This window comes from Vidua macroura, chromosome Z, assembly GCF_024509145.1.
Source record: "Vidua macroura isolate BioBank_ID:100142 chromosome Z, ASM2450914v1, whole genome shotgun sequence".
Taxonomy (NCBI): domain Eukaryota; kingdom Metazoa; phylum Chordata; class Aves; order Passeriformes; family Viduidae; genus Vidua; species Vidua macroura.
The window spans coordinates 13,143,495-13,159,933 of NC_071611.1; positions in this window are offsets into that span (position 1 = coordinate 13,143,495).

Genomic DNA, 16,439 nt, shown 5'->3' on the forward strand with positions numbered 1-16,439 from the left:
TCTGTTTGGTTGGAGAAATCTGTTGATGTTCCTACAAGTATTTGGCATAGAAGCACTGAATAAAAAATTACCTTGACTCCATGACTATTCCATCCCACAAAAAATGTTTCTTGATTACAAGTCCTTATAATTTTTTATCTCTGTCAATGAAGTTAAAAGATATGAAAGAAAAACAGTGAGCAAACTCCCCTTCAATTTCATGTGTATCGTATTCCAATACAATTGGTATATTTACAAGGTTAATTTCACTGACTAATAGCCAGTAACATTTTGTTTTCATCTTAATTCAAGTGTATGATTCTTCATCAAGTCTACATGTAGTGGAATTCTTTTGCCAAAGATGCAGCTGTTCAACAACACAGGGTGTTATAAGCCACACACACATACCTATAACAGCCCAATTTTTGCCTTCGGTTTCTGCCTCTCATCCTTTTGGAGAAATTGATTGGTGTTTTCTTGCTGAATCCCTCAATTACTCAAATACTTCAACCTATCTTAACCAATGAAGCAAAGCCCTCATTAAGTAACTTCTGAAATCTAGCCTAAAAGCTCATGTTCTTGTAGCCCATTCCTGTTAGTTTCATTTATCTACCCCAAGAATCCTTTCTTCCCCTCTACTGTCCTCACCAGTATTCAAAACCCCCCAATTAATTTTCTTTTGGCTCCTACAGTCAGAATGAAACACCTTCTATACAGCATTCTTCTTCTTGGTACATGACTATGCCTCATTAGAGCTTTGTGAAGTCGTATCAGCCAGGGATTTCCCAGTATTTTGTAGAGAAGTATAATTTTCTAAAGTTGAGGTTCACAGATGGTCAAATCCAATTCATGTGCTGGTTTTGCCCTTTTGTACAGGTAATATTTACTCAGTGCTGGATGTGAGTAACTCTCTCTTTCACTTTTGGCATTCCAATTTGCTGCTCCAGTCCAGATTCTGCTGCAGCTACAGGACATTCACCAGGCCTGGTCCAGGTGTCCCTGGCCTTTCCACTTCTTTCCACTTATATGACTATGCTTGAAGGCTAAGGTACTTATGTTAAAAAAAGAAAGGGTTTTTTTCCTACCATTTCTTTAAAGGAAAGGTCCTCATGTCCTACTTCATGTTGCATATGTACCTACATTAGATCTTAGGAGGCTCAGGAGGAGTCACTGAGAAGTGGTCAGTCTTCTTTTCCATCACTATTTATGGTGTTTATAGTGTTCCATCACTATTTATGGTGACTGGATTTGTTTCATGGAATGACCTACAACTCTTTTTTTTTTTCTTTTTTTTTTTAATTTGAGAGGCAGTAGAGTAGTTGAAGAGATTTCCAGGCCTCCATCCACCCAGAGATTCTGGTCATAAGAACATGTAGGATGGACAAAGTCCCTTGCATGCTGTTTGAACCACAAGCAGTATTTCTTGAATGGTTGATGGCCTGATGGCTAAAAGGTTAAAAGCTTTGTTAAACATGTGCATGCATTGCCATTGATTGTGGATTTGATGGTATTTAAGTGTACTGTGAAAGGAAACCACTGATGTAGGTCCCTCTCCTTGTCATCTTTACTCAATCCTAGTGTGAAAAAACCTTACAGACTCAATTTATTAATTGACCACAGAATGTGGGTCAAAGGACTTTAGTACATGGATGATAACTACTCCGGTTCGTTAAATCTGGGTACATGGATTTTCACTGCAGCTTCAGTGTAACTTTCTGTGTGGTGAGAGGACTAACAAAAAAAACAGGATTGAGTCGACACTATACATCTTGCATAGCTGAAAAAAATCTTTTCAGGTTATTATTGTTAAAATGCAGACCTTCAGAGTTCGTTTCAGGAGCTCATTTTACTTGGCAGACTTAGGCATGTGTGGAAAAGAATGCCACTATTCTGAAAAGCATGGAAGGAAATACTAAGAATATCATCAGTAAGATGATATGCAAAACTTAAATGCAAAACTCACCATTAAGATGATACGCAAATTGCACAAGATTTTTAATAGTTGTAGGACTGCTTAATTTTCTGTTCTGTTTTTTTGAGCTGAAGTTAAAAGAAATAGTTTGCCTTGCTTCCTTAGTTGTACCTGTATTTGCAAATTTAGTATTTAATTTTAAAGGTATGATATAGAAGAAATAAACAATGATAACACAAATGATAAGCGACGGTACAACAACATGCATTTGTAATTCAATTAATAATAGACTACTATATACACAAAACACTTTTGTCTACAATAATATATAACCATTAGGATTATTCTTCCCAAGCAGTTTTGTAGTCTAAAAGCTTATGTAATATATTTATGGTATTTAGAGAATCAGTGTGGTAGCACAATCCCAGAAGTCACTGGTACAACTAGTATTTTGTTAAAGTAATCCAAGATCACAAACACACTGAGTGTGTTACTTCTGTTGACCTACAAATGCAGACCATAAGCACAAGGATGCAAACCCTTTAAAGTTGACAAAACAAAAATCACATCCTTCTGCAAGCAAAGCAGCAGCCATGAAAATATGTTCTCACTGTTGCCGCTTTTGAATTAAGTTCCTTTGCTGATTACCTAGAATGATTCCTGAGAATTCAGAGTCATATGAAGACCAGTGTCTTGATTAAAAACGTGTACAAAACTGTAAAACACATGCAGTCCCTTTTTAAAATGGATGCTATTTATTCCACTTTTTAAGGTACTGCGGTTTTGTGGAGTCACCATGTGCATTGACACATTTTCTGCACATCCTGAGCATTATGCATGTTAGTAACTCAGGTAAAATGAGGAAGCTGTTCAATTGTCACTAGAGACAACTTGGAAAATGGGAATTTTTGCCTCAGTATTGTGAGGCAAAAAAAAAAAAAAAATTGAAAATGCCTCCTACTTGAGGCTAAACACGAGAAGACTCTGCAAAAATCAAGAGATCTTTTAGGACTTACCAAGACCTAAAAACAGAACACAGAGCTGGCTCAACTGTGTTCAGTTGGCAAACTGTCAAGGGCAGGGAAGAACAGAGACCGTTTGCCCTAGAGTGATAATTGCTGGCTGTAGAATGGTCTCCCATGAGAACATTGCTGGATGAACCAACACCTGGTACATCTAAAATCATATTAAATAAAGCAGTATAAACTGTGCTGTAAAGCACAGACTTTTACTGGCATGCTAATGTTCTAACCTTTTACCCTAATAATGCCCAATATCGTCTTCTAATTACCAAACATGTGACATAACACTTCTTTTAAAAGTCATTTTCATACTTTTGTAAATAGAGGGTTGAGTCAAAAGTTGTTTGCCATTATGCTAAATGAGAATTTTTCAGAATTTTTCCCACATTTAAAATTAATACTGCCTTTCTGGAGTAGTGAGGGAGAAAAATGAAGAAGTAGTTAATCTCTCAGTGAAGTTCACTCCCTTTTCTGTGCCACTTCTTGTGTGTCTTCTCTTTATAGAATGGGATCTCATAGAACATCCCTTAGGTTTTTATATATGTGGTGTACATTGGCCCAGATCATTTCAGACACTATTAAAGTGGATGTTCCTAACTGAAAAATTGCTCAATGTGTTGTTACAGGCACTAAATTGACCATTTGACTTTTAAGCTCAATCTCAGTCTGAGAAGGTCAATTATTTTGAGGTTTTTCATGCTTTTTGACTGCAGAGTGTGACAGCACTCTATGAAAAATGTAAAGTAATAAGGGAATACAATAGCATTTTGAACCCCGATTAAAGGAAAGCAAAGCAAGTAATAAGAGTAGTATGCCAAATGTAAACATAGGACTAATGTTGGAGTGTTCTTAATAGGGGCCTGGGGCACTGGAGTAAGTCAGGGTGTGCTGAGAGTTCAAAACTATCTTTCTCGACAGTGTCATTATCTCTTTGTCTGACAATAATGGTGCTATAAATTGTGCTTTCACAAAAAAATACAGTTAGACAAAAGGCCTGACTCAACAACCAGTTGCTGTGCTTTTGTGTCATGGTAACCCCTCTGAAAACAAGCTGAAGCAAAAAGATGTAACTGGGTGTTAAAGATGTTAATCTAGCACATCTCAAGGAAAATATTTCCACTTGCCAGTTTTACTTACTAAAAACATCTTACTTGGTTGAAACAGGACATGAAACAATGTTCCATAGCATTATATTTAAACTGCACAGTCTTATAAATGTCATAGCAAACTACAGGAATTATATCCTACTTCTCATCTATGTTTTTATGGACATTGTCATCCAGAACTATTGATACTCACAATCTTCAAAATATTTTTCTTAGCATACAAAGCAAAAGAAGCTATACTGTAATTTGAGAGAGATTCCATATGAAGGCACGCAACCATGGCAGAAGAGTTTTTACTTTTGCTTCAAAATATAGGTAATTTCTGAAGAAAAGTTGTATCTGAAAACAGGAACAAGTATTATTGCTGGATTGCTGGAAGAAGAGGTTGGCTATATGCAATTTAAAGATCCCTAGAAAGGGTGAATTTAAATAACAAATACATGTTTTGGAGTAATCCTAGACTTTGTAAATCATTCATTTTGTCACCTAAAAGACCCTTTGTATGTGTTACCTGATACCAGAGAAGAGATCCAGGATCACAATGAGACTTGGAAAAAAATTGCAGAAGTTTTCCCCATTTAATTATATTTTCTGAGGCTGAAGGAATACTGCAGGGATTACTCTCTGTAACAGAGAGCAACTGCTTAAGGCACTGAATTACAGGCACTTCCAAGGGTCGCCAGTGTAACTTTTAGTCTTGATGTTGAGTAGTGGATAACCAGTGCAAAACCAGTGGGCCTATGGGATGGCCTGTCAGAAAGAGTTGCCAGAATAATAAGCATGCCCTAGCTGAATTCAGAGTCTCAAAAGTCCCAGTTCCCAAATTCAGAGTGATCATCAAGGCACATAAAATAAATGCCTAGTAATTTCCCAAGAAAATACAGCTATGTTCTGAGCCAGGTACCAAACCAAGAACTAACCGGGTCACTGTGTTCAGATGAATGAGCTGTTTTGTTGGATATCTTTTGTTTGGGTGGTTGGTTTTGCTTTAGCTTTATCCCTTTTTGCAAATAAAATATTTACTAAAAGCATCATTTTGTCCTATGCATGAAACTATTTCCAAAGAAAAGCATTCCTGCTACTCCTCTCAGAAGACTATAGAGAGGGGTGTGGATTACAGCATATGAAGCCATAGAAACAACATCCCTAATTGTGTGTTATTGAGGGAATTGTGATGGCTTTGCAGCTGGAAAAGTTTGAGAAACTTTTCAACACCTTTTGAAGGACCAAAATTGAACCTTAGTCAGACAGGATAAGTGTGAATCCAGTGATATTATTCTGCAAATTTCTGGGGAATGATGGACTCTATTTCTAAATTTTCTTAACTTGTTCTTATAGGATTCACCTAAACTATGAGAAATGAACACCATCTCCAAATGGATTACTAAATTTTTTCTCCATCCCTGTACTTCATTCTCTTTCAATACTTAGAAATAATTTGGGACAATTTCAATGTCATTCAGCAAATCGATTTTCTATTGGCAAATTCCTATGCTTTGTGTGCACAGCATTCTCATTATTCTGAGAATAATAACAAGACCAGGCCTTGTAACAGTAACAAAATAGAAGTTCCTGTAAGTGTTGTTCAGGTCTATCTTTGGAGAGCAAACTCATGGAAATTTTTATAACTATATCAAATACTGCTTGCCTGTGCATGCTGTGATTCTCTTTCCTGGATCAGAAATTTAAAGATTCAACTCACAGGCTGTGAGCTTGCCTCCTACATGAGGCTGACATCACAGTTAATTAAAAGAAAGTCACTGTACTACTGGCATTCTTGAGATGAGGCATTAGCGTAGCAGATTCTGGACAGCATACAACTCCTACAAATTATACCACAAATTGCTTGGCACAGACACAAGCTCTTATCATTAAGGGAAAGTGGAAGAATACTGTTGGGATTCCTGATGTAGTGTAAAAACAACAAAACCCCTCCAATTATTCAATCTTCAGGGATGAAAAGCACAAAAACTACATTAGTGGGTACCTGATGGCAAGGTGTAAACTGCATAAGATTGCACCAGACAATGCTAAGAGGTAGTAGCTGCCACTAATTCCTCAACAGAAGTAGGAAGTTCTTAAGCTCCTCTCATGTCTCCACTCTTTTGTAACATGATATGTTCATGAGGCTGAACACAGCAGATATATTCACACTTATCCCATTATTCTGTATTTCTAGGCATTTTGTTTAACAGTGATAACAAATGAGTGAATAATACTTACTGTCTCCTCTCAGACAAGTATTCACAGACCAAACTCAGTTACTTTTACAGCTGTCTGCACTCCTGTTGGTTGACGAACCCTTGATCTTTGTAATTTCTTGTTTTAGATCAGGACTTCGTGGTAAAGTTGATGTCTGTGGCAAGGCTTCTTGACTCTGTGATTCCCAGAAAATACAGAGAATAGACACCCCAGTGACTATGACTCACACTTGGAAGCTACTTCAGGTCCCAGCTCAGAAGTTCTCCTCTGTTGTCTTGACTCATCAGCAGTGTAAAACAACCTATGATCTCTGAAAACTGCTCATTACAGCCGAAAGAAAAAGAAGAAAGAAAAGAAAATGAAGCTCACTTCTGTTTATAACCATGTTTTCACTTTAATAGTTAGAAGTATCTTTTCTCTGCTGTACTTTGTTGTTTGTCTTCTTCAAAGTCCTCTTCTACTCTGAGCTGGATAGACAGTCTAATTTCTAAAGAGAAGAAACCTATTTTTTGGTTGTTTTTAGGGTAAAAAATTAATAAAGCAGCTCATTAAATAAGTTGGTTCAGTTTCCTGGATATGTGTCATGTTCTATCTAACATACAGAGAAAGATTTGATTGCCAAAGCACGTAATATTTGTTTTTTGCTAACTGTTTCTCCTAGTCAATAATCCTGTTAATATGTAAGGTGTGGCATACCCTCATATCTATAATTATAGGTGCATAGGAACAAATCACATGTGTGTAAACATGCAGCTTTTTTTTCCAGAGGAATAGTAAAGGATAACTGGCTTTTCTCCATTACAGATTAGATTAGACTGATTAGGAACATCTATAACTCACATGCATGCTCTGTGGTGCATCCATTTAGGGCAATAGTAGATCCCTTGGGTCATCTCTTAGTCATAAACTGCAGGCACATTTCCCCACTCTTCTGCCAACACATGCATTCCAGACACTGGAGAGCACCAGCAAGTGTCCTCCCCATGTTTGTTTCTCATATTTGAAAAGGAAATTTGAGGCATAGCTTATCCCAGTGGGTTACAAAACTGGGCAGCTGCAATCCTCCAGATTCAGCAATGAGATCTGGAGTGACAGCCAGCATTTTTCTGCAAATCCTGATAGCTGAGAGGTGTTTCAGACCTTCAAGCCTGTGATGTTAGACCTCTCTGAATTTCCTGAGTTCACTTGTAGTTGTGTGGACTAGTTCAGGATGAGGAGAATGATCTGAAAAGGAAGGAGGGTCATATTAGAAGTTACCAACATCATCCCATGTCCTTAAAGCTCTACAGATCTACATTGTTCAGAGAAAGAAAAGAGAAGTTGCATGTGTTTTTTTTTAAAAGCATGCAGAAAACTTTATTAAATCACTGCTTCTTATTTGAAAGAAAATCAGAAAAAAAAGAGGTTCTATCAATTATAATGAACATGTGGCAAATGCAATGTCTTAAGAGATTTAGATTTTCAAAACAGGCTTTTACTCTGTGGTTCATGTGAGTGAGCAAAGTTACTGCCACGCAGAATTCCTGTACTTATGGAATTGAACAGCTAAATATGAAACAGGAGGAAAAAGAAAAGAAGAAAACAATGGCAAAAAGTTTTACTTTAAGTAGACAAGTATATTTATTTGTTTTGTTCCTACACTTCATAACTGTAACACAGTATAAACCAGCTAAAAGTCAAATTCACCCTATCAGGTAACTAGTTTTTCACCTCTCCATTTGAGTCACAGCCAGGTGATGAGTCCAGTCAAAAATGCCGCATCTCAAAGTGCTGCCAATTGAATTAGAATTTCTTGACAGTTTTTGGTCCACAAGTGCCCCACCAGGCAGCCACACAGGCAAATCTTTGTTTCATCACATGGGAAGCACCATTTGCAGGGATTGACAGACAAGGACTCCGCTATGCCAACAAAGCAAACCCAGTTTATTACACAGTTTACCAGTATTTGTAGGTCACTATGTTAGTACAAAATTTTCCACTCAGACCCCTTTGTCCCCATCCCCTTCCGAAACACAATCTTCTTGATAATCCCTCTTACACAGTAACGTCCTTGTTAAACTCTTTCACCAAGCAATGTCCTTGTTATCTCTTCTCTTGTCAGAGCAGTCAGCATCACCAGACATGATGTCTTCACTTCTGTTCTTGCCTTGAGTTTGTCTCTCCCTTGGCTTTCACTGTACGAGGGCCAAAAGGTCAGCAGCACTATCCAGCTCAGCTTCTGCAGCTCTCTGATCTCCCACACACAAGCCCATTACAGCTTTCTGCAAGAGAAGAAAGACAGTATTTCAACCTACTTTATTTTTCTCTCCTCTGGTTCCATTTCTCCAATGTATTTTGATATGTTTTAGGGAGGGTTGGGAGGTTTTTTTGTCATTTTGGGATGGGTTTGGTTTTGTCTGGTTGGTTAGTTTTATTTGATGTTTTTGTTTTTGTAGTTGTTGGGGGGATTAACTACAATTTAAATTAATTAATCTCCATCTTTCATTTTCCCAGTATCTTTCATGTGGGTGGAAATTTGGTCTCAACTTTTTGGAAACCTCTAAAAGACCATTTAACTGGTATTTAGAGTACCTAGGAAAGAGTGGCTACAAAAATACAAATCAAAAGCATCTGTGACTTCCAAGAAAATATTTAAAACAAAGTGTGAAATGGTATTACCTTGTTTATAGATCAGATCCGTATAGTTCAATACAGTCCATACTCTGTGTACATTTTTATTCCTGTTAAAAATTTAAAAGGCAGCCTTTTAATGTCTTTGCATTAACTTAAATTGTAGTCAGTCTTTAAAACAATCAGAGAGATGGTATTAAAAGCATATTAATAATAAAACAGATGCTTTAAAAAAACTTAGTAAGAACCTGAGTCCACTTGATATTTCATAGAGCTTGCCTGGCTGAGAATTAGTGTACTTCAGTCAAATTTCAAACTGGAGCCCTGAGTGGAAAATTCCAACTTTACACTGAAAAAAGAAGACTTGATTATCCTGCTTAGCTACTTTTTAAGAAGAAAATGCCACTTTGGTCCTTGAATTAACTCCTGAAATCAGTTAGTGTAATTTACTTCTAAGGACTGAGACCAAAGTATGAAACAGTCACCCACAGAGGATCAAACAATACCATCTAAGCTGGACAGAGGCTTTTTTCTCTGTTAGAAATTACAACAGAAGAAAGAGAACCTGTCATTGTTAGAGTGCCTAACCTCCTGTAGTTTCACCAGCAAGAATGTTTTCAAAAGCAAGGCTTGACCAAAGCTAGTACAGGATCTGAATACCAAGGTGCAGAAAGGCACAACATCAGCAGGTTCCTCTTCAGGCATGGTCACAGGTCTGCATTTACTCTACTGCCAGGGTGTAAGAGAAAAATTATAAAGATAGCTTTAGAGCCAATAGTATTACTTAGAAACATCTCCTGTACCCCTTAGCTTACCAACTTCCTTAGCTTTAGTGCCCTATTTTAATCCTACCCTAGATTTCAATAGAATCCAGTGACTTTTTCCATATTCCCGGTACTTGCACTAACTTATTTTGTGACACCTAACCTTGCCAATATCACATATGCCCACACTATTTCAAGAATACAGATAGAGCTGTACAGATTCACTGACATAACTTCATAGCCATTTGTCTCCGTTTAGAGACAAATTTTAGGAGAAAACATATGGGAAAGAGTGTTTTTCTCTAAAGTAAAAGGGCTCTGTTTAATAATCTGTTTTAGCCAATGAGAAAAATTAATATCAGTGGGCAAAAATGAAAAAAGGTAAAACTGTTTATTAACAAAGCAAGATACCTGCAAGGCACTGGAAAAAAATTGAACCTTACACCCCACCCTCTTGCCTTGTGGCCAGGAGGCAAGGATGGTGGCTGGCCCCCTTTGCTTCGGGGGAAGGGAGAGAAAGAGACTTCACACAGCAGCTGGGAACCTGTTGGATTTTTGGCGTTGGTCTCCTCCTCACAGCAGGCGAAATTGGAGGATTTTAGTTTAGTTTAGTGTCCTTTTTCGTGTTGGTTCAGCTTCCCTAAGGTCTTGGCCTCTGCCGGCTTCCTGGACGGATCAGGGAAAAACAAACAAACAAACAAACAAACAAAAACAAACCAAGCAAACAAACAAACAAACAAAAAACCACCAAAGGAAAAAAAAAAAAACAAGAAGCCGCTGAGAGGATTCCCAGTACCGCCTCCAGGCTACGGGAAGGGGAAGGGGAAGAAAAGAAACTTCTTGATTCAAGCTAGCAGAAACCAATGCAACAAAAGGAACAAGGTAGGGTCCCAGGCCACGCCACAGCCTGAGGACACCGGAGAGAGCCCGAGGTTTGAACAGAGCCTGGCCGGGGTTCCCAGTCTCTGGCCCTGCCACCTGGTTCATCTTAAAGTACAGCAGCTGTTTCTGGGCATAAAACAGATTAATAGAGAATAGAGTATCATCATAAAATCACTCCAAGACACTATTCTAAAGGAAAAAATCTGCATTACTGATAGAATTTTTCTTTGTATAGCTGAAACTGCCAACTCACTTTAAAAATATTAATTTAAAGCATGTTAGCTATCTTTACATCTACAAATGTCTCTGGTTTGTTCAGATTTTTAGAGACCTATTTGCTCTGTCTGGTGCTGCCAGTAATATAGGCTTATCGAGCACAAACACAGGACAGTTGTGCTCAAATACCATAAAGCTTATAACAAACAAGGAAGCAAAAATTTATCTTCGGCAATTACAGGAGATAAAGCCAAAATATCAATACTACTCTTTCTAAGAGACTGGATCCACAGAGATCTAAGTTGCTTCTTAAGTTACAGAGGTACCTACTTCTCCAGTTATACATTCAAGTATACATGAAATAAGTTTTGGGACAAATGATCTTTAAGGAATTATTACAACTAACATCTTCTTTAAGGGCTTCACTGAAATTACTTATCATGTTTGTAGTAACATATTGCCTCAGGCCTATGGAAATTGAATACACACAGTTACTGCCTTTAATAAATATAGATTAATATTCTTCTTCTCTTGTAATAGCTTTAAAAAGTAATAGGAACCAAGCACATAGTTTTAAAACTATTGGACAGTCTCCAGCTGACTCAAGGCAGCTCCTGTTTTAGAGCAAAAATACTATTCAATACTCAGACTAGAAGCCAGTTGTAAATTGTCATCTTTTATCTTGTCTTGTCTTCTTTTACACTTGATATCATGTTTACTATAGAAGCATGAGTTGAAGGTAGGTACAATGCTCTGGCCTGAGCCAAGCATTCTCTATGACATGCAGGAAAAAAAAAAAATCCTATTGTCCCCTGAGTATGGTTAGGGCCTTTTCATCTTCCCTGGATGAAGAGAAAGGCCCTTTATCTTCAGGGAACTTTCTATGGTAGTCTTATCTTCTGATCCAGCATAATCTGTTGAATTCACACATTCCATAGACTAAAGACCAGACAAAGTAAGGGAGAGCAGAAAACATTCTTTAAAAATCACACTTCATATTATTCCACATTGCCACAACCCTTTGCAGTGGACCAGGTGGGAGCACAGGATATATAGCTGGGTTCTCATTGGTGATGCCACCACCTCTGCCAGCCCCGCTCTGCTGCCATGCTGCTGGCTCACCTTGCTGGGTGGAACACCCAGACCCCACTGCTCTGATAGCTACTGCAACACAGGACCTCTCCTGGACAATGGTGAGGATATAGCCAGGTAAAATAACAGAGCTTGGAGAAAATACAATCTCCAGGATTCAGCCTTATGGATAAAGTAAAAGAAAAGATGCCACAACTTTGTTTATCAGAGGTGCCAGTTGCCTCTTCAATGACTTTCACTTCTTGATGTTGGCTGCAAGGTGTGATGCATAAAACTTTGGAGTTAACCTCTGGGCTGTGTACCTAGCATACAGGAATTTTGAGAAGTCAGTGCTGAGTGGCTGTGTTAGCATCACAAGGACTCTGGTCTCTACATTTAATATCCGCATTTAATAGCAGTATTGCAGAAAATATTTATACCTTATTTCACACTTGCTTATTTTCAGAGACCAACAATGAAAGAGGTGCCAAACTCTCTTCAGATCACAGGGTAACAAGCTAGAAAGGAGAGGCAGGGTCCTAGAAAATCCTGTTCATAAAAATAAAATATTGAACATCAGTATGGTTTACAAAGGGTGACAGATCAAAAGATATACAGGAATCTCTGGATCTCCTTCTCCATCTCCCTGTTGTGTGCTATTAATTGCACAACCAGCTATCACAAGGCACTCTAAGAAAGACTTAACAGATAAGTGGTCAATGCTTTGCCAGGTACCTGCTATCTCAGGAGTTGCTAAACACTTAGTTGTACACCACATTTAATTGCATAAACATTTCAACTTTAGGGAAAGAAAAAAAGAAAAACAAAGATGGTGCTCTGCAATCCTTAAGATACTGGACTTAAATTAGAAATCAAGTCAGAAACAACAGGTCTTGAAAGGGAGTTTAAAACAATGAAGAAATCATAAATTCAGAAATGAAGGTTGAATCTCCCAGAGAGGAAACAAAAACTTTCTACTGATTTCAAATGCAGAGTTTTCCTCCAGGGCACTGCTGTCCTCTGCTTCCCCTTCGGGCTCATCTGGCTTTCTTCAGATTTTATGCGCTCTCAGATCCCTTGTTTTCCCTCACTCTGAAGGAAACTTATTGGTTGGCTCAATACACCACCCCTTCAGTGCATTTTTTAGACCAGCTTGATTTACAGGCTGATCCTAGTAGTTAATATCAACATGGGAGCCAGTCCTAGGCACTTTAATGGGTCAGAAGAGGAACTCAAATCACCTCTGGATCCAAGGACAAAGAGAATGTCTTTTCAGAGATATAGAAATATTTGGGCATCAGTAAATGATCACACTTCACAATCACTCTTTCAAAAAACAAGTAGAGGTTCCATTTTACATCCTTTGAACAAAACAGAAACATGTATACAAGCATAACATCACAGAAATAGAAGTTTTCTAAGTGGGATGGGATTTAAGTGTTATGTGTATGTGTGTATTTTTAAATCCGTATTTTTTTACCATTCCTGATAGCCAAGGAAATTTGAAAAGTATAAGATATTGTTGAAGGACACTTTTCCTCTGAGTCATCTTTTTCTCCCACACCAAATGTCAAACACCTATGGGCTCTGATGCAATAGGCAAAGACTTTGTTAGAGAGCTATCTAAACAAATACCCACCTCTTACTCCTAGTCTCCTTCAGATCGCTTCCTCTGTGCTGTTGCTGAGACACTGAGCCATTTTACATCAAGGGTCTTACATAATTCAGGTGAGTTTTGGTAGGCTTGCAGAAAGGAAGTCACAAACTCTTGGGGATTAATCCAGCACTATTGCCATTTAAATGGGAGAACTTCAGGACACAGTGTAGTCACAAGTTACCTTTCAAGAGTTGTATTCTTCATTTATGGAGGGAAAAAAGAGAAATAAGGCATTCAGGTAAAAATTTATACTGGAAAAATGCAAAAAAAAAAGCCAACTGAAAACCTGGCTGATCTTTTCCTGGACCACATTACATGTCACGATTTATATGAAGATTGGAGATTTTATCTGCATCTTACATCTGTAAAAATTTTCAGGAGTGTTTTTAGAACACAGTTTTTGTGCTGGCAAAAAAAAATTATAATTAAAACAAGCTATAGCTAAAAAAGAACATAGCTTTTGGATTTGTACATAAATGACTTAGAAAATGGCAGGGGGAAATATCCACAGGCATGTGATAGTAATGCAATTGCAATTATATAACAAGCATGCAAACCCAATAAAGACAAGTTTGAGTTTTCTTTATCAGAATAATTAGATGAGTATGGCTGAAACTGTCTTTCTAAGTACAAAGCACACGTATACAAAATGTATAAAGCATTAACTCAATGAAAAAGAGAGCCTTTGATGTTTCTAGATATCAGGTTTCATTTAGAGTTATTAAAAAAATCTAGTCTGATCTTTACCCAGCATTTGTTTACTAATTTTTACTAATTCTAACACATTCCAAGTTTTTTTGATAGGTGTTTTAGGTTTGCATTAGGTTTGCATGGCCAGGTTTTAGGTGCTACAGGAATGTCTTCTGTGAGAGACTGCTGGAAGCTTCCTCCACCCCCTGTAGAACTAATCCCAGCTGGCTCTCAGACAGATGGGAATTGCTGCCAAGGCTGGGCCAATCAGAAATGGTGGCAATGCTCCTGTGAAAACAGATTTAAGAACAGGGGAGAAAAAAAGTGATTGTGCAGATGTAACAGCAGCCAGAAAAAAACAGGGTGGGAACACGCGAGAGGAGCAACTCTGCAGCCACCATGGTCAGTGGAGAAGGAAGGATAGGAGGTGCGCCAGGTGCCAGAGTCAAGTTCTCCTGCAGACCATGGTGCAGGCCATGGTGAAGCAGCTGTGCCCCTGCAGCCCATGGAGGTCCATGGGGATGCAGACATCCATCTGCAGCCCATGGAGGAGTAGGTGGATGCCTGAGAGAAAGCTAGGGGAGACCTGTGCTGAAATAGGCACTTGGCTATGGCCTGCAGACTAGTGGAGGGAGTAGCCCACTCTGAAGTAGATTTCCTGGAAGGACTTGTAATCCCATGGGGGACCCACACTGGAGTATGTTGCATCTAAAGGTCTACACTCCATGGAAGAATGACCTGCATTGGAGCAGTTTGTGGAGGACTGCTGCCCATGGGATGGACTCATAATAGAGAAGCTTGTGGAAAACTATCTTCTGTGGGAGAGACCCCACACTGAAGTGGGAGAAGAACTCTTCTCCCTGAGCAGCAGCACGATGAACTTGTGATGAAGTGATTGTAACCCCCATTCCCTGTCTGCCAGCACCATTGTGAGGGAGAGGGTCACGTTGCCTGGAATCAGAAGAAAAACTTTTACAAACGATGTTAAAGTAGTACAAAGAGCAGATCTTTAATGAAAGCTTTCAGGTGCACAAAACATAGGTATGAGCATGTGTCATACAGGATTTCTACTATTTTTATAAGGTTAATGTATTATAATATTTAGCACGTACATCTGATAAGAGACAGTACACCCAGCAGTACACCCTTGGGTCAATCTCTTGGAGTTGCTCCAGGGGCTTATTTCCCTATTTCGTGTTATGTCTCTTAAGTTCTAGTGCAAAATAGAGTGTCTTTGTTAGAAATTTTTTTCTTGAAAAAAGACTAAACAGAATTTGAAGAATGTGACATAGTTACTGTTTTAAAGTGTGAAAAAGGGTAATAAGGTGCTAGAGGCTATAAAACTAGGCATTAAAAATCTACAAAGTTACAAATATATGAAAAATATATAAAAACAAAAACAAAAAAAATCTTCAGGCATCAGTAAAGCTTGAGAAAGAGGGAGGAGTTGGGGAAAGGTGTTTTTAAGATTCGTTTTACTTCTAATTATCCTGTTCTGATTTTGTTAGCAGTAAATTCAATTAATTTCCATAAGCTGAGTCTGTTTTACCCATGACAGTATTAGATGAGCAATCTCTCCCAGTCCTAATCTCATCTCATGAACCCTTCATATTTTCGCTTCCCTCTCTGGTTGCAGAAGGAAGTGATAGAGTGGCTTGAATGAGTATCTGGCACCCAGCCAGGGTCAACCCACTGCACACAAGTATTCTGAACATCTCTTTTCTTCCCATTTGCTCTTTTCTTGGTTTTGCTAGTAAAGCCAAGACAAACTGTAGGCTCTAAAAAACATAGGTAGAACTTTACAGCAGGAGGCACTTGTACTGAAATTTAATCCCTTATTAGATTTTAGGAGTCTTTCTATTTCCTGTAAAAAAAACCCCTCCAAACCAAAAAACAACACCAATTGAAAAATCCTGTGAAGGAATCAAATGACGACAGAAGCCTTAAGACTTACATGACACCCTTGGAAGACAATGAACTTGGTATAAATCTTTTCACTTGCATAAATCTCTTCTGAAAGTCTGTGAAATTTCAAGTTCTAACCCAACACAAAACTTTACCTTTCTGATAAATTGTCCCTGTGCCTCTGTGCTTTATCACTTTTTCCATCTGTGTCCCACATTTCAGTTATGACGTTTTCAGTTCCTTTGGACTACACCACGTCACAGATGGGAGAATTTTGTTTCTACTGCTTCACATCTTAGGGCCCTGATTTTGACTGGGACCTTTGGCTACCACAGCAAGATTAAACCAAGTTAGAAATACGCCTTTTTTCCTCAAAAATCTTTTTAACTGGGACTACCAAACAGTATATGAAAAAATGTAGTC